The sequence below is a fragment of the Polistes dominula genome, unplaced genomic scaffold (genome assembly GCF_049000335.1).
Source record: "Polistes dominula isolate Pdom_NZ unplaced genomic scaffold, Pdom_raw_medaka contig_28, whole genome shotgun sequence".
NCBI classification, from domain to species: Eukaryota; Metazoa; Arthropoda; class Insecta; order Hymenoptera; family Vespidae; genus Polistes; species Polistes dominula.
The window spans coordinates 5,696,896-5,721,846 of record NW_028300879.1 but is presented as its reverse complement, the minus strand read 5'-3'; the positions used below and the strand labels follow the sequence as shown (position 1 = coordinate 5,721,846).

The 24,951-nt window shown below is 27.3% G+C and overlaps 1 protein-coding gene across 3 annotated transcripts in view; it reads left to right on the top strand.

Moving 5' to 3' along the window:
• The first annotated feature begins 2,992 nt into the window (after nt 1-2,992).
• Nucleotides 2,993-24,951, top strand: part of mub (poly(rC)-binding protein mub) — a 156,579-nt gene continuing 134,620 nt past the window's right edge. The window contains exons 1-2 of one of the 3 annotated variants that reach the window (XM_089174389.1): nt 2,993-3,079; nt 3,798-3,851. The gene's annotated coding sequence lies outside the window, so the exon portion shown is untranslated. Of the gene's footprint in view, nt 3,852-24,951 lie in introns of all 3 variants that reach the window. The other 2 variants (XM_089174385.1, XM_089174383.1) reach the window with 2 other exon arrangements.

Genomic DNA, 24,951 nt, shown 5'->3' with positions numbered 1-24,951 from the left:
CATAATATACAAAAATTATATATATATTATTTAATATTTAATTATAATATTATTTAATATTATTTAGTAATTTATTATAATTAATATTATAATTAATATTATAATTAATATTATAATTAAATAGTATTAAATATTTATTATAATTACATTGTATTATAATTAATTTATTACTTATTTAATATTATTTATAATTTAATTATATTATATAATATTAATTATTATTTATATTATTATATTATATTATATTATTAAATAATAATATAATAATCACATTAATATAACAATATAATAATATAATAATGATATTATTATATATTATATTATTATCTAATAATATATATATATATATATATATATTTAATTGTACTACAAAATATTTATATGCCAATTTTTATTAAATTTATATTCATATTTGTTTTTTCTTGAGGAGATGGGCAAATACAAATTAAATTATATGAATGCGTTAAAATAAATAAAAATAGTATTTAAATAATTATTGAAAGATATAATAAAAGATCTAGAATCGATAGATAAATTTTTTGTATGCACTTTTGGTAGTATGATAATAAAAAATATTAAATTAAAAGGAATACAAAATTAAATAACTCTCGTCATTACGATTGAAACTTAAGTCAATCGATGGTAATGTTAAACGAACAAATATCAAGTAATAATAATAATAATAATAATATTAAAAATTAAATTAAAATAAAATAAAATAAAATGAAAAAGTATTAAGATGAAGTAGTATTCGATTGAGATCCTAAATTATTCCGCTTTTAATATATTCGTATCTTTGTGCAGTAACGGAGAGTAGAAGAGAGGAGTAAAAAGTGGAAACGAGATGAGAGTAGAGGAGAGGAGAGGAGAGGAGAAGAGAGGAGAGGGTTTCTTTAAAAGAATGTATTTTCCTATTTCAATAATCCGTTTAAAACTAAACCAAAAGAGAAATAATTGGCACGAGCTCGTTATTCCCGAAAGGTATGGTGGAAGTGGATTGTATGTAAAACAGCTGCTTCTCTTCGAAGGAAAAAAACAGAAAGAGTAAGAGAGAAAGAGAAATAGAAATAGAAAGAGAAAGAGGAAGAAAGAGAGAGAGAAAGAGAGAGAGAGAATCCAGGTATACCCCGTAAAGAATAAACGCGAATTTTTTTTCACGAACAAAGGAACCATTTGAAAGGCATCCAGCATTCTGAAAAGAACAAAGCGAAGGATGCACGTTAAGAGAGAAATAGAAAGAGAAAAATAACGGAGAGAAAGAGAGAGAGAGAGAGAGAGCAAGAGAAAGAGAGAGAGAGAGAGAGAGAGAGAAACGAACAAAATCAAATTATTAAAACGATTTGGAAGAATTGAAAATTGATTTCCTATTTGTTTTTTTTTCTTTTTCTATTCTTTTGTTTTTTTTTGTTCATACCTGTAAATACTTCAACAATAATTTTGGGATAAAAAAAAAAGATATGTAAAACAAATTGATGGAAAAAAATCAAGTAAACATTTGTTTGTGTTATTATTAATTAAAATTATATTATTATTATTATTATTATTATTATTATTGATAATCTGTTGTTATCAGCGGTATTATAAGCATTTTATTGTTAAAAATGTTAGATTAATGTTAGAAAAAAATAGTTAGGAATAAGGAGGGAAAAATACAATTGATATTCAGGTCGTTCGAGATCACGAAAAGTTACGCGTCTTTTCGTATCTCTTCGATTCTCACCCTCTTATTTTCTCTCTCTCTCTATTTCTCTCTCTTTCTCTCTCTCACATACACACACAGACAGACACATATACATTCATTCTATCTCTATATCTATCTCTTTTACTATTTCACCTGTTGCCAGGGATTCACGAGGGTCGTGCGATCTTTCGCGACTTAGCCATACTTATTTTTCTTTTTCCCCCCTTCACACCTTTTATCACACAGTATTCTACGGCATTTATTTATTCTCGATTCTATCGTATATAAAGTTTCTTTTTTATTTTCTCTTTGATATCCAAAATTAAAAAATTACACATTAAAATTAAAATTAAAATTAAAATTAAAACAAAATATAAAACGTATATATATATATATGATATCAGAAAAAAATGAAAACAAAATTATTTAGAATACAAGTATGTCGTATTATATTTCAATAAAATGAATCGAATATAAAGTTAAACTTTTAGCAGAAGTTAGAAATACAAAAATATATTCGTAAGTAAGAATAAGTTTCTCCTGTCCACGTTAAAAAAAGAAAAGAAAAGAAAGGAAAGGAAAAAAGTTTGCAACTTAGAAATATCGAACAAATATATAGTCAAATGTAAATAAATGGAAATAGAACAAGATATACACCATACACCAACACAATAGAACACAACAAACATATACAAAAACTTGTATATATAAAAGAAACCCTCAATGTATAAAAGAAAATCTATAAAAAAAAAAAAATAAAAAATATATTAAAAAGTTAGACAATTGTTAATCCTATCTATGATTTGATTTTCTATATAAGGAAAATCTCAACAACAAAAAACAATCATATTAAAAAGTTAGACAATGGTTAACCCTATCTATAATTTGGTTTTCTATCGAAAGAAAATTTCGAAACAAAAAAAAAACAATCATATTAAAAAGTTAGACAATTGTTAACCCTATCTATAATTTGGTTTTCTATCGAAAGAAAATTTTGAAACAAAACAAAAATAATCATATTAAAAAGTTAAACAATTGTTAACCCTATCAATAGTTTGATGAATATAAAAATTTTAGTATCTGTCTATAAGTTACCGACCATTATAACTATCTTACAATTAGTACACATATCTATCTATATGTCTACATATATATATAATCCTAAAGAAGTATATATATACATATATTCCTACTTCTTCTTCTCTCTCTCTCTCTCTCTCTCTCTCTCTCATTCTCTTTCTCATAGATCTGGGATTGGGTATATCGGGCAGCGCACATGAGACGAGGGCCGGATGCGCGTCGGTTGATGCGCACGGCCGTTAGTCGCGTATAAGCGCCCGCGAGCAGTGTCGCGTCAGCCCCCGGCCCTGCTGCACCACGTACCACCATCTCATCCAGGTCCAGAACCACCTATACCTGTTCTTTCTCTCTTTCTCTTCTTCTTCTTCTTTTTCTTCTTCTCTCTTTCTCTCTCTTATTACAACTATTACTACCACTTGACCGACCAACCAACCGACCAACCAACCAACCAGTCTGCTAGCCAAGCAATCAACCAACAAACCAACCAACCGACCTATCCCATCGACCTGTCCACAACTCGACACCAACAATATCCCACGACCACTTTATTACCACCCAACCTACCACCCAACCTACCATCCTCTCTTTCTCTCTCTCTCTCTCTCTACCTACCAACCTATACCTACCACCCACTTAAACCCCCTTCTCCTACTCCTCCTACTCTCCAAACCCCCCTTTTCGACACGGTGATACGAATCATCGTTCGTTGCGTTCGTTTTTTGAAAAAAAAAAAAAAAGAAATAATTATAATAATAATAAAAAAATATAATACATAAATATAATTTTTAATTTAATAATAATAATTAATAATAATAATTAATAATAATAATTAATAATAATCATAATAATAATAATAAGAAACTAATAGAAAATCTAACGTGGTTATTACTACTACTATTACAACTACTACTACTACTACTACTACTACTACTTCTTCTTATTCTTCTACTTCTACTTCTACTTCTTCTTCTTCGTTCGTTCGTACGTACGTAACCCCGTCCGTCGTTTGCTCATCCCAGAATCTTCTTTTGAACAGCTACACGAGGATTCCTGGAACGCTGGATCATAAACACCTTGTCAACTAAATTCGGCAAGTTTATTTTCATTATTTCATTTAATACGAAAATTATTATACAACAATTATTATTATTATTATATATATATATATATATACATACATCTAATATTTGTACATTTATAATATACATGTATTATTATTATTACTATTATTATAAGGAACAATTTTTAAATTAATTATTTTCTACAAAAAACAAAACAAAAGTTGCATTCAATTCTTACGAAAGATCCTTTTGATTGGATCAATCGTTTATACCTTCATCTTCTTCTTCGTATTATTATTATTATTATTATTATTATTATTATTATTATTATTATTTAAAGAAAAATCATGTTTTGTTATCCTTATATTTCCCATCCTCTTCCCTCCCTTCTCCTTTACCCCCGCCAACCCCTACTGAGATTGCACGGGGTTGCACGTGTTTTCCTCGTTCCTCTTCTTCGTTCGTGCGTCGCGTGTTAGTGCGCGTGAGCACCCATAACTTCAACCTAGACGATGGTGTACTGTACTATATTATATCTACTAAACGAATGAACGTGTTAGGGGGTATCTACGTGTCTATATATATATATATATATATATATATATATATATATATATATATATTTACGTGCGCACGTACGAAACTATTTCGCGCGCAGACTCCCCCTTTCTTTTCTAAGAACTTTGCTTGGGATAAAGTCCTTATTTTGTATTTTTTTTTTTATTTGTTTCTTACCCCCTACTCTCTCATGGGAGATTATATTTATATGGTTTTTTCCTATGTTTTTTTTTTATTATTCCTTTACACATCATATTTGATATTTCGTTAAATTTAATAATATTAAAAAGTAAATAGTAATATAATATATTTTATATATTATTAATTATATAATAATAATTATTATTAATTATAATAATAATAATATATTTGATATATTATTAATTAAATAATAGTTATTATTTTTATATATATGATTATATAATAATATTTTAAAATAATATTGTAAAGTTGATATTTAATATTTCGTTAAATTTAATAACATTAAAAAGTAAATATAGTAATAATATATTTTATATATTATTAATAATATAATAATAATTATTATTTATATGATTATATAATAATATTGTAATAATATTACAAATTTGATATTTGATATTTTGTTAAATTTAATAATATTAAATAGTAAATAGTAATAATATATTTTATATATTAATAATTTTATAATAATAATAATAATTATTATTTATATGATCATATAATAATATTTTAATAATATTATTGTAAAAAGTAAACAGTAATAATATATTTGATATATTATTAATTATTTAATTATTATCATTATTATTTATATGATTATATAATAATATTGTAATAATATTATAAAGTTAATAATTTTTTTCCTATATAATTTAATTTAATTACTACATTTATTATTTCATGAAGATTAAATTATAGAAAAACAATTTTAGTCTATGTGTCTTTGTTACATTTTTGATCGACAATAAAATTGTTTAATTATTATAATATCATATTATCTTTATAATTGTTTTGTACGATACTTAATTCGTTATTTGAATCATTATTTGTCGTCTCGCGAGACGCGAGATTCTATTTGTTTAGTTAAAATTACGTAGTAAAAGTCTTTTAAATTGTTTATCAAAGATTTTCTAAGAAAATTGATCTCTTACAATCTCGTTGTGTTTGTCTTATCTCACGCTTTTGTTATTATAACTTTGGAGAAACTCTGGAAAGTTTTAATCTTTTTATTAAAAAGGAAAAAGGATTAAAAAAAAAAAATAAAAAAAAAAATAGAAAGAAAAAAAAAGGAAATAGTCAAAGTTTTAACTTGTAGTATAAATGGAAAGATTTAAAAGTTTTTTCTCTTTTTTTTTTTTTCGCATCGAGATATAAAGCCAGTTATTTTAATAGCCAATAAATTAATCCTTCGATATTTTCAAAAGAGTATCAAAGTATTTTTTTCATCGGTTTATATTAAAAGTACAACTTTTTTTTTTATTTTTTTTTTATTTAATTACTAAATTAATCTTATCCAATATAAAAGTTGACTAATACTTTAACAATTAATAATTGTTTCACAAATATTACAAACATACTCTAAATAATCGAAGTTTAACAAATATAATTTAATATAATAATAATTAATTTATATCAAATATAAAAAATTATCATGACCATTTAAATAACAAATCCGTGGAGAGATAAAAATATATATTTTATTTTATTTTATTTTATTTCGTAGCTAATAAAAAATAAAATAATTCAGCAAAAGTTGTCTGCAAAAATAAAAATTCCAAAAATTGGGTATAGTAAAAAAAAAAAAAAAAAGAAGAAAACGCCAATCATAGTAGTCAACGCACTAACGCTTTTTACCCGAGACAGGAACATATAACTATGATATGGTAGGGAGGATTTTAGGTTGTCACGTGCTTGGTTAACACGTTAATTCGCTTCTCGCGGGTAGAACGACAGCGACGAAGCGTGATCTCCCTTCCTGCTGGAATGCCACAAAAATTGCCTCTCGCTTTCTGCCACTCTCCCAACATATATACCTTTTACTCACACACCCAAATATGTAGATACATATATATACAAAATACGTAATATCTAACACCCATCGTGTTGTAATATATTGGGTGGAGTCATTTCATTTTATTGCAAACAAATTTCAATAATTTCCAAAGTATTCATCAAAATCATTTTTATTTTATTTTAACATTTCATTATTGAACATATATATATCATAATTTATAATAATCAAGTATATATATATATATATATATATATATATATATATATATATATATATATATGAGATGTAATAATTAAAAATGCATAAAGATTGCATTCATTTGTATACGATCAAACTATCTGAAAAATCACATAAATAAAAATGAATATATTGTTATTGTTTCATTGAATCAAGTATTTTAATTTAATACATTAATTAATTGTATCTCATTTAATTCTTACATTAGCTAGTTAAAGTATGTAATTCAATCTTCTATTATTTTATATTTGAACAAGTTAAGATAATTGTGCCCATAATTATGAAAGTAGTCTAAATCATTTATCTCTTGTTTCGAGATATTTAAAGATTTCTATTTGAACACAATATGAATTATATGTAACTAGGGGTGCCCCGCCACGCTTTGTTGTGGCTCACAATCAGTCCGATACACACATATTTAAGTCAACGAATTACCCTATATCGCCATCTGTTAATATTTTATCGAATTGACAGAGATAATCATGACTCTTTGTTAATAAACAAATAATTCGCAATAAAATAATATTGCGATTATAAATTAAGATATAAACTATCCTATCTTTCAAGTTGGATGAAACTGCACACAGTGTGTAAAATTTAATTAAAATCGGTTCAGTAGTTTAGGAGTCCATTGCGAACAAACAACGTGACACGTAATTTCTATATATTAAAAAGAAGATAGAAAAACAAACATTATCAAACTATTTATTTTTGATAATATCATTTTCAAATTATATTGAATTTATTTAGTTTAAAATAATGTGGTGCGTAATAACTAATAAACTCTTTTTTTTTTTTTTTTTTTTTTAATTTTGACTTAGACCACTTTCATAATTATGGGCACAATTATCTTACATTTGAATGCAATCAACAGAGATATATTTTAATTTTGAACCCATAAAATTGTACTCAATAGTGTTCATGCATGCAAATATAATATAATTCATGATATTAGATAAATTTTAGGAAAAGGTTTTAGCCGTAGTTATCGTTAGTGCGAAACTATTATTATATCTAGACGTTGAACGTTGGTAATGGGGGAGAGGATAAGTCCGACAAGGGGAGGCCGAGTATCCGTTAATAACTCGCGACGATCTTAAAAATAGATATTCGAGTTACTGTAAATAAGTGCGTATATATCTATGTACGTATGTATATATATATATATATATATATATATATATATGTTGGTTGGTAACACGGGCATGGTTATCCAAACTATATACCTTTCTCTATCTATCTATCTCACTTATTCTAGAGTATAGCTGACAAAACCGTACGGGTAAAACCGACAAACGGCCGAGATTCACAACGTACCAACCGTATAATCTTGGGTCCCGGTCACCGACCGTTTTTACCACAGAAAGCTTCCCATGTTACCATTCCTCACACACTAGCGATAACTAAACTTTCAAATTTACTCTAGTCTGACAACCCATTTCCCTATGCCAAAAAAAAAAAAAAATAAAAAATAGCGTACGATTGAAAACAAGAATAATATCTTTTTTTATTTACGTATCCTAAAAGAACAAAAAAAAAACAATTAAATATTGTTAAACGGAGATAAATACCCAGGTATCATCTTTTTAATTGAATATTCCTTAATAGCACAAAGTATATTGAATACATGTGTATTTAATATTAAAAAGACATTAAATCTCTTTTTAACCCTTTGCACTGAAAGTTATATTTTTCATTTCACATATTACCAACAATTTACAAAGCAATTTCAATAGAACACAAAAATAATATTCACGTATTATAAATAAATGACATATGTGTAGTTATAAGAAAAATCATAGTTGATATGTTGTAAACTGAATTCAATTTGTTGCAGTTTTTAATTTTTTTTTATTGTCTCCGTAGCAGAGCCCTCGAATGCAAAGGGTTAATATTAAATACACATGTATTCAATATTTTGTGTTACTAGGGTTGTTGGTAATAATTAGTATCATCATCATTATACGTAAAAATTATAATCACTTTATTATAATTGTATATGCGTGATTTTAATTGAATTTCGTTTAACAAATACGATCCTAATTTATTATTAAATTTTTTTTTTTTTTTTTGAACAAAAATCGCACTCAATTTGGAAAGACCTTTTCTTTTTTTTTTTTCTTTTTTATATTGGTCCCTGTAAAAATATAAAAATGTTGTTAGTAATGTTTTCTTCTCCATTTATCTTCCTCTCGCAGTTTTCTAAATCTTAGCCAAACTAAGTTGTAACAAAAAAAAAAAAAAAAAAAAAAATAGGAAAAAAAAGAAAATAAGCATCGATCGAAAACTCGATCGTTTTTCCATGTTCCAAGTTATTGAAGAAATAATAGAAGACTTCATTTTTTTCTATCCCTTCCTCCCTTCCTTCCTCTTATTATCTTCCTTCCTATCTTTTATCTTTTTTATATATGTTACTTTTTGTCTTCTTCTTCTTCTTCTTCTCCTTATTTTTAAAACTAGAAGTAACCGATCCTTCTTCTTCTTCTTCTACCATCTTTTCATCCCGTCACGTCCTGAAATATCGTTTTTCCGCCATTTTCAAGAAGAGTAAAGTGTCCTGACCCTTTCTTACTTTTCTTTCCCCTTACACTCATTCCCGCCCCCCCCACCCCCACTCACCTCTACTCTCAAGTTCAAGTTATTCGATTTCGAGAGTACAATATTAAAATGGTTTGCGGTCACGAGAAAAAGACAACTCTTTCTCTTTTCTTTTATTCTTCTTCTTCTTCTTCTTCTTCTACTACTACTACTTTCTTTTTCCTTTCTCTACTTTTTTATCCATTTGTTTTTTTTTCTCTCTCTCTCTTTCTCTTTTTCTCTTGTTCGTATTTTTCTCCAGTGACCAACCATTTTCTTGGATGTTGCGTTAATATTACATTCAACCCCGAGGGAAAAAGGAATCTTGAAAAACTCTATGGGAAAAAAGAATAAAATGGAAACTAAAGAGAAAAGAGAAAGAGAAAAGAGAAAGGATAAATGTCTGACAGAGAAAGCTCGAAGAACGTGCTTACCCCAATGACATTTATACAGGAAGTAAGAAAAAGTAGAAAAATTTCTTTAGTCCACTATATATATATATGTGTGTGTGTGTGTGTTTCAAGTAAAGGAATAAAAAAGTAAAAAAAAAAAAAAAAAAAGAAAGTATAAATGTTCTTACGTTTCTTATTTTTTATTTTGTCTTATTTTTCTTTTTCTTTTCTTACACAGAATGTTGTAATAGAAAAATAATCTTTTTACGAGAAAGATAATCAAGTTATTGAATAAATTTAAGTTTTGCGATTCAAATTATATAAAAAAAAAATTATTGTCAAATAATTTTCAATTATTACAAGATCAAATTTATTTGTACTTGTGTATTTATTACATAAACGATCATATATTTAAATTTAATTATAATTTAAAAATAAAAAAAAATAATAATTTATAATATTTATAAATATTGTTATATTGTAAAATATTATTGAAATTTTTATATTTATTTTATCTATAATTTTTGTTTGTTTAATAATTTTAACATTAGAATATAATTTTAAAATTAGAATTTATTATTATATTATAAATTTTAATTCTATAAATTTAGAATTTTGAATTTTTTTTGATTGAGTAAGATTTATATTTTTAAGTTTGTTTATATTAATTTCTAGATTTTTTCTAATAATATATATATATATATATATATATATATATATATATATATATATATATATTATTAAAATATATGGAGAGTGATACTAATATTAAACGATTTTTTTAGTTTAGTTTTAATATTTATCTTAGGAATAATTTTTCTAATTATTTGTCCTAATTTTATAGGTTTATTATTAGGATAAGATGGATTAGGACTTACTTCTTATTGTTTAGTAATTTATTATCAAAATTGAAAATCTTATGATTCAGGAATAGTAACAGTTGTATTAAATTGAATTGAGGATTATATATATATTCTTAAAACCATAAGGTTTAAGCATATGGCGGTTATCTTTGCTATGGCAGGAGGATTATTTGATGGTGTGCATCGAAAACTTTTGTTACGGTTACGTTGACTTAAATACGTCTTCTTGGCTTAGAGTGCACGCTAGCGCATAAGGGTCACGAGAAGAAAAGGGGTAAAGGGTGGAATAGGGTGAGATGGGAGTTAGAAGGGTTGGTTGAAGCACAGAAAGAGACATATACGCATGCCAACGTCAAAGAAGCGTCGTTAGAACCCTCCGGCGTAATTTTCTCTTCTAATCTTCCTTGTACACCGCACACGAGCCCTTACCCTTTACTTCCCAACACTACATACCCCATACCCTTCATACCCCATACTAACCTTTATCGCAACCTACTAAAGTACAGAGAAATGGATAGACAGTTAATTACTATCTTTGAGATATATATTTAATCACATGATTAATTATTATGTCAAATATTATAATTATGTTTAATTATTATGTTTAATAATATTGTCAATTTTGTAATTTATTTTCATTTAATTTATGATTTATTCAAATTAGTTAACTTGAAAAAGTTAAATTCGGTGTGCAAGATATAGGTCAGTGGTGTCGGTTCACATGGAAAATACCATCGGATCGAATTTCATAGCAAGGCCTCCACTCTCTTCCTATTCCTCCACCCCCTCCTATTCCACGATGACCAATTTTTCAAATTATACGAGCTCGAGATTGTACATCGCGAATATCGTGAATGAATATCGTCGACGATGAAATCGAATCGTCGAACTACGGCATCAAAACGAAATCGAGCGAATAAAATTTCACGGGGGTGGGGATGGGGGTGAGTGGAGATAGGGGAACAGGGTGGAGGATTTTTTGGTGGAAAGGGGTTCTTCGATGGTTTTGATATTCGAAACAAAAATAATACATTTTCACTTCTCATGAATTATTGATTTACACTTTTTTTTTTTTTTTTTTTTTTTTTTTAATATACAAATTTATAAGAACAAAATTAAATGGAATAACGTGTCACGACGAAAATAAATTAATTGAACGTGAGTGTATACAAGCGGATAAACGTAAAAATAATTTAACGATGATGCATTAATCGAAATGTCCGATTGAAAAATTAAATTAATATTTTGAAAATTAAATTGTCTACGAGAGAAGAGAAAACATTTTTACATTCAATTTAAACCCAGAGATTAATCTTTGTCTATTATTATTATTATTATTATTATTATTATTATTATTATTATTATTATTATTATTATTATTATTATTATTATTATTATTATTATTATTATTATTATTATTATTATTATTATTATTATTATTATTATTATTATTAACAAAAATATTAACGATTAATATTAAAAAATAATGTAATAATTTATCACGAAAAATGATGATAATTAATTAAATTTTCAAATAAAAATTGACATTGAAATATAATTGTTATTGATTATCTAACGAAACATCGATATTATATTATATTATAGTTATATTATATTTATTTTATTTATTTATTTATTATTTATACCAGAAAAAATAATAATTTAATTTAATAATTTTAATTTAATTTAATAATACAAAAAATTAATAATAAAATAGTTATATTATTATTAAGTTAATAAATTAAGTTAATACGTTAAATAAATTAATGCATTATAAAAAAACCAATAAAAATATTATACTTGAAAAGAAACCCTTTTTTTTCGTAAGGTCTATTAACCCAGGCGCTCAGTCCCTGGACCATTGTGCCCGGGCCCTTTGCGGGGAAAAACCTATGATTGTGGCAGTCCCGCGGGTAGCCCCGACTCCCTTGCAAAGCGCAGCAGTCTGGCCGCCCTTGAGCCCACTAGGTCGAAGTTGTTGGCGGTGGTCCCAAGGACATCATTTCTGATGTTCGTGAGCCCAACGCATTGAGTTATGAGATGTAGGGGGTATCCTTCCCTTCGCCGCACCTGCCGCAGACCGAGTCTTGTGCTAGGCCCAGTCGAATGAGGTGCTTTCCAAAGTGCCAGTGCCCGGTGACCAATCCCACAACCAGCCTCAATTGGGCTCGGTCTAGGTTGATCAACACGGTACCTAGCTTTTCCGAGGGCCCTGAGAACAGAGCCTTCGTGTGCCTCATGCCAGGGCCTTGCACCCAGAGATCCCTGAAGCGGTCTGTGGCCCACTTCGTAGTCCTCCTCCACATAAGCTTCCATGACATACTGACATGGCACCGATTTGCTGGATCGTGCCGTGAAGCTCCAAAGAAATCCTTAGTAGTTTTTTATTAATTATAATTATTATTTCACATTTATTTTTTTACGGGGAATGATTCCAAACAAATTGTTACGTTGAATAGTTAACTATAGTTATTTGATGGTTTCAATCAATGAAAATAATACAGGTATATTAATGTATAATAGAAAATAGTAGTACAAAGATGTAATTGCTACATTCGCATTCCATTTCGTGTCAGTGAATCTTTAAAGTAAGAATACAATTCGAATTTTTCCGTACTTCTATTCTGTTCTCGATTTACTATATATTACTTCGATATATATATATATATATATATATATATATATATATATATATATATATACATGTGAATTATATATTACATATACATAGCAAGTTCCAAGTATTTGGAGAGATATACCTTTTTTCGCGGATATATAATACTAACTCATAGAAAAACCGACGATTTTACCGACGTAGAATTTACCCCCTTTACCAACCCCCTTTCTACCAACCCCTCGCGTGGAAAATATCCTCTCGTCTCGGATATTTTTCCTGATATTTCTAGAAAATCGAACGTTTTAAAATCTGTACCAAATATCAATGACCGACTCTTATGCAATTGCTTTTTTTTATCCTTCGTTCTATTCAAGATAGAAATTAAACTAAAAAGTAAATAAAACAAATAAATGGAGTTATGGTTAACGAAGGAAAAAAATAATATATTTAATAACAAATGAGAGAAAAAGAAAAATATCTTTTTTATATGTTTTATATGTTATATATTTGTCAGAGTTTAATTCAAATAACATTTGCAAATATTTGATGCAAATAAATTTTGAAAAAACAATGAAATTTAACGATACAGTTTTTTTCCCTTCTCTTTTCACCACGTTTAGTTTCATATTTATTACTTAAATCTGATTGAAATGTTTGGTTTAATTTTATTATATGTAATCCGTGATAACAAATGAGAAAATAAAATAGAGACTAGACGTACGTTTCAAAAAAAAAAAAATTAAAATAAAAGAAAAGAAAAGAAAAATAAAAAAAATGTTTAAACGAATATTTAATGAACCATGTTACTATTCTTTTTATTTAATGAGATAATTATTTCTTTGGTTAAGTTGTTAAACAAAAAAGTAATTCAATATGATTTTAACTAACGTAGAATAAACACGCTCGCGTACATTTAATATTGTTGTTCTTTGTTAAATGAAATATTCATATTACGTATAATCAAACGAGACAAGAAAAATCTTCTCTACTTTTAAAGAAGAAATTCAGCGTTCAAATATTATATATATATACTAGGGGTGCCCCACCATTGCTGTGGCTCATAATCAGTCCGATACACACATCTTTAAGTCGACGAATTACCTTATACCGCCATCTGTTAAAATCTTATCGAACTGACAGAGATATTCATGATTCTTTGTTAATAAACAAATAATTCGCAATAAAATAATATTGCGATTATAAATTGAGATATAAACTATCCTATCTTTCAAGTTGAATGAAACTGCACACAGTGTGCAAAATTTGATTAAAATCGTTTCAGTAGTTTAGGAGTCCATTGCAAACAAACAACGTGACACGTAATTTATATATATTAAGATATATCTGATATTATATTATACTTTAAACGTTATTAATGTTTTTACGTAAAAAAAAAAAACTAATAATTCTTACTTATGTTCCATTTATTCCTCGCCTAACGAAGAGATTTATTTCAATATAGGTTATATCAAATTATAGTAGTATAATTTTGTATGAAATTGTTTCATCACCTTGAAATTAGGTAATAACAAATTTATTCTTTACACTTTGTTGACCGGTCCCGAGTTAACTCGTGTTTCTGTGACCGAACAGTTGCTGACCGGTCACGAGTTAACTCGTGATGCGCTTTTCTATCGCAACACGCTATTTAAAAAGGAAAACACAGCGAAAATAAATATTACAATAATAACAGATTTTTTTTTTGTACTATTATTATATTGTTTATCATACGAAGAAGAAATATTTAAAGTCCAATAATAAGTAAAATTTATTACAAAATTACTTTTATTGTTTTACTTGTCAATTGAATTACAAAGTAATAGCCGGTGACACGAGATAAATTCTTAAAAAAATAGCCGATCAACAAAGTGTTAATAATCGTATGATTTTATATTTATTTTCCAATAATTTGTACAACGTTTAATTACCACTCGAATCAAATTACAATATTAATGAACAGATTTATAGAAAAAAAAAAATGTATAAAAATTACGAATACTTTAAAATTAAAAATTCATGTAACAATTATTATAATTTAAAAGCGAGATCAAATCAATGTGAGTATACGATTGTACGAATTATATTCATTTCTTTTTTTTTTAATACGCTTAAAAAAAAATTATTGATTAATTGAATTTAATATCGGACAGATTTTGAAACGTCCCGTAATATACGTAGACATTTTCTTTTTCACAACATTAAAAGAGAAAGAGAAAGAGAAAGAGAGAGAAAGAGAGATAAAGAGGAATATAAAAATTTGATATGGTTGAAATTAAATCGGGAAAAAAACCCCCTGGATAAAAAGAGACTGAACAGAATAAAAGAAAAAGAGAAGAAATAATTCACCAAAAAAAGGAACTCACATGTGTGTGAATACACGTGCGTGCACAGCGACTATTTAATTCGAATGATACGAGAGAAATTTTATTCAATGGAGGAAAGAGAATAAAATGAAAAGTAAAAGAAAAAGAAAAAGAAGAAGAAGAAGAAGAAGATGAAGATGAAGAAAATTCATTTTTGGTTGTCCTACCAACTTGGAGGCGAGGTTTAGGGGGGAAAAAAATGGCAGATACAAAAACCAAGGAAGAAATAAAAAGAAAGAGAGATAAAGGTTGGAGTGGGGATAGGAAAGGGCGGTAAACCGAAGGGCGATTTCATTATCAATTTAGCCAACCCGCTGAAATATGGACCGATCGATAATCCATTCCGGTCTCGTCCGTTATCCACGTCGCGTACCGTGTGGGAAACGCTCGCAGGTGATATTTCAATCCACTACTAGGAACACGAGAGAGACAGAGATGAAAAGAGAGAAAGAGAGGGGGAAAAAAAGAAGAAGAAAAAAAGAAAAAAAGAATTTTTATGAGATCCTGAGTGCTCACGCCTCGTCTGGATCATCGTTCTAGAGGATGGGATACGACAAATCCCATTGCAAATATCAGCGAAATTAGAAATTACTACTACCACCACTACTACTACTACTACTACTACTATTACTACTATTACTGCTATCTTTTCGTTTGTATTTTTTGTTCTATTTTTTCTTACAGAAAATTCACATTATGTCTTTTTCTTTTCTAATCAATCGAATCTTATTTTGTAGTTTTGTATTTCTGTACAATGGTACTGTGTAAGAGAGTAACTATTATATTATATTATATTTTTAATATTATATTATATTAATTATATAATAAATATATATAAAATAAATATATAATAAATATATATATATATATATATATATATATATAAATATTATTATATTATATTTTATTTATTTATTTTTAATTATATTATATTATATTTAATTATATAATAAATTAATATTAAAATATAATATAAATATTCTTATGATATAAATAATATTAAAATTATATTATATAATATTATTATTATTATAATATTATTTATATTATATTATATATTATTAATATTATATTATATTTATAATATATTGAATAATTTTTTTGTTCATTTCATTTAACAATAGGATAAATATTTAATAGGAAAAAATAATATAATACGTTATATGATTTTTTTACGATAAATTAATCAAATAGTAATATTATATTTTTAAACACATTACGTAAATGAATAATTTCTGTTAATATTTTTAATTGATCCTATTATTTGCATAAACGTAATAATAATAATAATAATAATAATAATAATAATAATAATAATAATAATAATAATAATAATAATAATAATAATAATAATAATAATAATAATAATAATAATGTTTTCTCTTTTATCACATTTTCCCGTAAAAAAAAAATTCGTAACTCGAGTAGTTTCACATTGAAAGTTAAAAGATTGAAGAAAAGTGTTGTGAAATAAAAAATGTATCATACAGAATGGAAAGTATAACGCAAGATTATGTGACAAGAGTTTTGTCTTATTTCACATTTGGTGAAATGTAATAAAAATGATAGTAAGAGAGAGAAAGAGAGAGAGAGAGAGAGAGAGAGAGAGAGAGATGAATAATAAGACGATCGATCTTGTGAATATCTGTTAGATGGTTAAGCAAATGTTTGATGCATAAAGCATCAATATTCTATGTTGGATCTCTGATATCGTACGTAACGCTTGAGAATGCATGAAATATCGAATGCGTATTTGTATTGGTCAAATAAAAAAAGAAAAAAATAGGAAAGGAAGGATGAAGAGAAAAATCATTTTTTTTAGTTTTATTTATTTTAAATAAATAAAATGTCCTATTTTCTTTCCCTTCTTCCAACTATTTTTCATCGTTTCTTCTAAATAAAAAAAAAAAAAAATAAGAAAACAACCAAATGAAAATTTAAAACAAATATAATATTACGATATAATATTACAATGAAAATCCATTATTTAACTTTTGAACATTTTCCATCATTTTTCTATCATTTTGTATCAACAATTTTAATAAATGATAGATAAATTTGAAGTAATAAATTTTGTCGTATAAAAAATGAAAGAAAATAAATTAATTTTAAATACATTTTTCGTAGAATTTATTCTTTTACTTGATAAAAATAAATTTTGTTATTATAATTTTCTATCAAAACTTTCCCAGCAAGTTAACAAAACCAAACCTTTTACATGATCGATTCAATTTGAAAAAAAAAAAAAGGAGGAAAATAAAAAAGAAAGAAAAAGAAGAATTGATTTTCGATTAGTGATAGAGAAAAAAGAGATAGAAAAAAAAATAGAAAAAAGAAACAAGGAGAGAAAAAAAAAGAAGAAGAACATAAGGTAACTCGTTCGATTTAAAAGTTGGAATAATTCCTAAGAAAAAGAAAAAGAAGAAAAAGAAGAAAAAGAAGAATAAAAAGAAGAAGAAGAAGAAGAAGAAGTATATTACGTTGAAACTTTATTTATTCGTAGAGAGAGGTTTTTTCTCTCATTCGATGTCAGGTCAACTTAAGTCTATAATTACTTGTGCCACCGAGAAAGAATAAAATGATCTTTATACTTGTAATAAATCATTCTAAGAAGTCTGACATCTCTTTTCATCTCTCATTCTCATTCATCTCTCTCTCTCTCTCTCTCTTTAACTTTTTCGATCTCTCTCTCTCTCTCTCTCTCTCTCTCAATCATCTTTTTCTTTTTATTCCCACATAATCAAAGATATATTATATTACACTTTGCCAAAAGTATATTCTCGTTAAATCGTACTTACTTTTTATACTCACAGTTATTTAGTTTTTTCATTGAACCTTAACAACAACAAAAAAAGAAAAGGATAAACTTATTGAAAATTATTTTTTTTTTTGATTCGAAAAAATTCTAAAATGTCAAATTGAAAATAAACCCTAGCATAAATTCTAAAAATCAAATTGAAAATAAACCCTAGCACAATTTTTGGTCGTTAAAAAAAAGGATAAACTCATGGAAAATTATTTTTTTCAATTGGAAAAAATTGTAAAAAATCAAATTGAAAATAAACCCTATCATAAATTTAAAAAAATCGAATTAAAAATAAACCCTAGCATTAATTATAAAAAATAAAATAGAAAAAAAACCCTAGCACAATTTTTGGTCATTAAAAAAAAGGATAAACTCATGGAAAATAATTTTTTTCGATTGGAAAAAATTCTGAAAAATCAATTTAAAAATAAACCGTAACATAAATTCTAAAAAATCAAATTGGAAATAAACCTTAGCACAATTTTTAGTCGTTAAAAAAAAAGGATAAACTCATGGAAAATTATTTTTTTCAATTGGAAAAAATTGGAAAAAATCAAATTGAAAATAAACCCTATCATAAATTTAAAAAAATCAAACTGAAAATAAGCCCTAGCATAAATTATAAAAAATCAAATTGAAAATAAACCCTAGCACAATTTCTGGTCGTTAAAAAAAAAGGAAAAACTCATTAAAAATTATTTTTTTCAATTGGAAAAAATTCGAAAAAAAAATCAGATTAAAAATAAACCCAAACACATAATTTCTCGTCTCATGTATTGAAACGTAGACGAATAATCATTCTATCGAAGACTATTATATACGAAGAGATTTCGGTCTATATCTTCTTAGCTTCTCCTTCAAATTAATCCTCTTGTTATCAAGGATCATTATAGAATGAGAAGAAATATAGGAATTAAGTGTATGTGTGTGTGTGTGTGTGTGGGATAGTAGTATCTTTCAAGTGAGAAACTTCAACGGACTAAAAGCAGCTCGGAAACATTAATCCTCTGCTTAAATTCTGTCCGATCTTCTGAACCCTAAGAAGGGAAGGAATAGTAACAGTATGAGAGAGTGGGGTTGAAGTGAAAGTAGAGGGGGAAGAAATCATTCGATCGAAACTAACACAGCATCTTTTTAACATTTTCTTCTTTTTATTCTTTTTTTTAGTTTTAGTTTTTTTTGTATTCTCATTTAACAGGCAGCACCGATTGGGTCGCTTGTTACTATAATTATACTATGCGAAAACAATTCGTACAACTAACTTCTTCTTCTTCTTCTTCTTCTTCTTCTTCTTCTTCTTAGGAGAATGCATCTGAGTGACGACTCTGCGTGTTTCTCGAATCGACGAGGTAATTGGGCTTCGTGCCAAAATAAAACTAGACATTTATTTTATTTATTTTACTGCGAATAAGAACAATACTTAAATGTTAATACGTTTTTGTTTCTGATTTACCTTAAAAATTACGTAAACAAAAAAAAAATATTTCTACGCGTATTTCATTTCTATCGTTTCTTTTATTATTATACAACAATTTGAAATATGACATACGTAATTTTTTCTATTTCACATTTTTCTTTTTCTTTTCTATGATGTTATATTTTTAAAATTAACAGAAATAGTTTGACAAGAGTTTAAAAATAAAATAATTGAATTTTAAAATTACCTTACAGATTTTTGGCTCCCATTTTCTAATGAAAATGGTGACGTTATTTTCTTAGACCGTGAAATATTTTGCAATAATATTTAAAAATACATTTCCATTATATTAATCTACGATAATAAATAATAAATATAACGTTAGAATGTAATTTTTGTAACTCCTGTTTGTAACCTCCTTCAAAGTTCAATTTTTTAGCCTTGCCTAGCAACCGTAAAGTCGCATATTCTCGTGATGGTGGTAACTATGTAGTAACTATGGTTGTTACTATAGTAGCGTGCGGGAAAGTAGTACTTTCCAACCGATTGACCGTGCGGGAATGAAAATTATCTATCACTTTAATTAAAATTAAAAAAAAAAGTTGTTAAAAATCTACGTGAACAATGAATGAATTAACGAGACCTAGTATCTGCTGCTAAAAATGTTACACATGACAACTTTATTTAAAATGTAACCCTATTATGGATTGATTACAATTTTTTGATAACTAATATAGTTAAGCTAATTATAACATTTCTTTGTAAATGAATAATTTCTTTCTATTGAACATTGAAAGCAGTCGTTACAAAAAATATTATTCGATAAATATGTCCTAACTGAGGCATTCACAGGGCTTAATTAAGACACTCGCCAGAAGAAACAAGGCGTTTACGACGAGACCGAATACGCTTACCACCACTCGCCTAACGGCTCGTGGGGGTACTCTGCGTACTCGGCCCCGTTGTAAACACGTCGTTTCTTAGGCTCGTGTTTCAATTTTTTAGCCCTGGAATGCCTCACTTTGTACACATGTATCGAAAATATCTATTGTTTGTTTTATTAAATATAGATTATTAAAATAGAAAAGTATTGCGATAATACAACATTATAAATACTCATAGTTTAATTTGAACCTAATTTATGAATTATTCGTTCACAATTAACTATGAGAATGATTTATGATACTCTTTCCGAAACTTAAGTCTCCTTTTTTCATATTATATTAATAAACGAAATAAAAAGATTTGATTATCATCAAACTTGTTTAAAATTCCCGCGGTTTGATTAACCCCACTCCTCAGCACTGCCATTGCCGCTCATTATCTTGGCGGGAACATTTAAAATCTTTGTGAATTAGTTGAAATTGTCTCGTATTTAAATTATGCATGTAGGATACTTGTCTCCGTGGACTTATTATCGTCTAAGTAGGTAAAAAAAGGAAGAAAGAAATAAAGAAAAAAAAGAAAATAATACGAAAGTTGAGTGGTGAAGAATGTAAAGATGGCGAAGGGTAGGCAGGCAGGCAGGCAGTTAGGTGAAAGAGAGACGATGTTCCAAGCTAAAAGTTGGTCGAGTACCGTTACGAGAGAGAACGAGAAAACGAAAAAGAGAGAGAGAGAAGTAGAAGAGAGTAGAGAGAAGAGTTATGACTTGCTAGACCTCTTTTGTCTTTCGACAATGGCCAACTTCGTTCTGGTCCCAGTTCTACTGTCACGCTGTTCTAAAATCTTCCTATTTTCGCAGTTAAATGCTGATTTAAGCGTCAGCGAAACGACGGATGTCGTACGTTCTTAGGAATATTATAAAAGAAGAGGAAGAAGGAAAAGAAGAAGAAGAAGAAGAAGAAGAAGAGGGTTAGGAGGGGTGAGGTTGAATTAGGGTGGAGATAACTCCACCTAAGTGCTAAGTTCTTTTTTAAATCATTTACGATTTCATAAATTCAAATTGAAATAAAACTCCTCCCGCCATACCTACAAATTAATATTATTTGTTATATTCATAAATCAAAATTACACTTAACCGAATTATTTCAATTTTAATGTTAGTAATAAAGTTTTATTTCAAAGAAAAAAGAAATAAAGTTTCCTATATCTACTTGGATGAAAAAGAAAATAAACGTGTCAGGAAAAACTAAAGAGTTTTTTTTTTATTTTTTTTTTTTTTGAAAAGACACATGTAGAGTGTAGGGAATAACATTTAATAGAAGTTACGAGGAGGTCACGGAGATGCCGTACGGTTAACCCACTTTTACTTTATCCACGAACACCCCTCCTTACCACATCCCCTTAGGTGAGTAAAACACGCACGTTTATACGTCACGGTATGCGAAATATAAGAAATGGGTCGAGGATGGTTTCAGGTGTGTAGACGCTTTCGTTAAATGAATATTAATGCGTCTCGCGTTTCTCACCCCCTCTCTAACCCCTTTCTGTCCCACACCATTTACTCGTTTTATAACATACTGCAGGTACGTACGTACGTATTCAACCCTTCCATAGCTCGAAAAAACAAAGAAAATGAAAAATACGTAAACGCGAGTTTAACGAATATCGGTGTTACGTAAAATAACAATAAGTTACCTGAGTTTTCTTTGATTGAAGAAGATTTACCTTGAATTTCTATCATTTCATACTATTCACAAATTTTCATTGAAACCATTTTTCATCCTCCTACCTCTCTCTCTCTCTCTCTCTCTCTCTCTTTTTTCTATTTGACTTCAACGTCGAAATATTTAACTTTCTCTTAACGTTACCACCCACGTAAAAGCTTTTTAAATATAACCCCACTTTAATTTTTATTGGAATATATTGAATATGCATATATAGATATAGATACGTGTCAATCGAGTTGACTTTTTCTATTGAAATTTATTAAACCTTTTACGAAGAAATATATATATATATATATATATTATTTTAAATAAAGTTTTAAAAAGAGACACATTTTTCAATTATATTCGAGAAATAAGATGAATTCAAACGAAAAAGTAGTTCGAAAATAAAATATTCATTATTTTATTATTATAGATAATTAAAAAAACTAATTCAAAAATAAATTTATTTCAAGTATTCAATTGAGAAACAAAAAATCTCTATAATATTAACATAATATTAATAAAAAAAAATCGTATTAATATAAAAGTTTAAATATTACAAATTTATGTAATATATGTAATAATTTGTCAGAAATATAATAATAATAATAATAGTAAAAAAAAAATTAACAACCAATCAAAACTAAAATACATCGCGATAAACTTTTGTTCGTTTTGAAACGAAATTATAAAAACGTAATGTACGTTCACGAAGCTTTTATCAATGTTCCTTCCTTGAGAAAAAAGAAAAGCTTTCAACGAGATTCTACATTTATCCTTGTTGATAGAAAGAGAGAAAGATAGTTGGATGGTCAGTTTCAAGGACGATAGAAATCCCGGATGTATTTCCATCACTTTGAGAAACGAAAGGTTTTCTGTCTCTCTCTCTCTCTCTTTCTCTTTCTCTCTTACGTTTATAGTACGAGGTACAGGTACGTTAATCATCCTGTCTTTCGTCCAGGACTTCCACGCAGTCATCCCGGCAAACCGCGGCTAGGATATTTCGTGCACGTAGTCAATTTAGCTTGGCTAGATGGATTCCTCGACAGGACGACACTACCCCAGAGTCAAGAACACTCTGGGAAAACAAGAACGGATGCTATCGGTTGATGGTAATGGTCGTAGTAAATGGTAGTGTGGTAGTGGTAGTGGTGGTGGTGGTGGTGGTGGTCAAGTAACGCAATAACTATAATGAAAAGGGGCCTAACACATGAGAATAAGATAAATCGTCGAATAAATTCTTTATTCTTTTTAGGATACTTCAATCTGTCAGAAAAATAAAATACTATTTTTTTTTTTGTATTTATTTGTTGAAGATATAGCACCAATGCTATACTCGAAATAAAAAATATATCAAATTCTTAACATTTTATTTATTATATCTTTGATTAATTGAAATAAGAAACATCAGAGTTAACAATTTCAACATAAACAAGATGATTGTATTAATATTGTTCTGTTAATATTAACAATATTAATTTAAAATAAGAAGTAATAAATCCAATGATACTTAACCACCCTCTAAAATTAAATTTCGAAAGATTACTTACAAAAAAAATGATCATTACCCTAAATAAAAGAAAAAACAAACAAACAACTCAAATTTGTTTAATATATGTAAAATACATCTGTTAAATTTGTAAGAAGACTTTGTTATACATACACCATTGCTTAAAATTGAGATAGGTGGTACCACTAGAGATTGCGATTTAGATATGGGGTAAAGAGGGTTTACCGTTGGATCGTTGTCCTGTTAGCTGGTACTATATCAGTTACAGGGGAGGAAAGGGGGAAAGTTAAGGGGGGGGGAAGGATCGTTTCGAGCTGGCAGAAATGCGTCCCAAACTCGACACGAGAATCGAGTAAACGAGCCACCTGCTGAGTCAAGCGTACATATGTAGTACCCTTTACGGAAGAACGGAATCGTTCTTACTACTCTTCCTAGAATATATTTCCACTTAGGAAAAGGAGAAAGTGAAAGTAAATGTAAAAGTGAAAGATAATAAGACAAAACAGAGAAAAATTGCAATTTCAATATCAACATGTGCCCATAATTATAAAAGCCCATATATATATATATATATATATATTTATTATATTTTTAGAATTTATTTAATTTAATTAATAAATAATTTAATTTAATTAATTTAATTTAAAATAATGTAGTTTGAAAAATAACTGATAGACTTATATTTTTGTTTGTTAATTTTCATTATTAATATATTAATATATGTATAATTTTTTATTTAATTATATCATAATTATATTAATTATAATTATATGATTATTTTTAAAATTCAATTTTAATAATTATGGGCACATATAATATTGTTGTTCATTCAATCGATTGACAATATTATAAACAAAAGTAACGATTAAATAATCACATTTATAAAAAATCAATTGAACCATATCTGTACATTTAAAAACCATTTGAAATCAATTAATACGATAAATTAAATTCCGATCCTTTACAATTGAACCCATACGTCTGATTTATCGTTGATGTTATCGTTAAACAGAAATCGTAGAAAATAAATTAAATAATATGTGTATGTGTACACACACGAGTGTAACTATCATACGTGTATATTACTAGTATTTTACGAGCTAGTATAACAAACTATTTATTATTTTCTAGTGACAGTAAGTAAACAGTTATGCAAGTTCTATTGCGAAAAGCACGTAAAATGGATAGATAGGAAACTG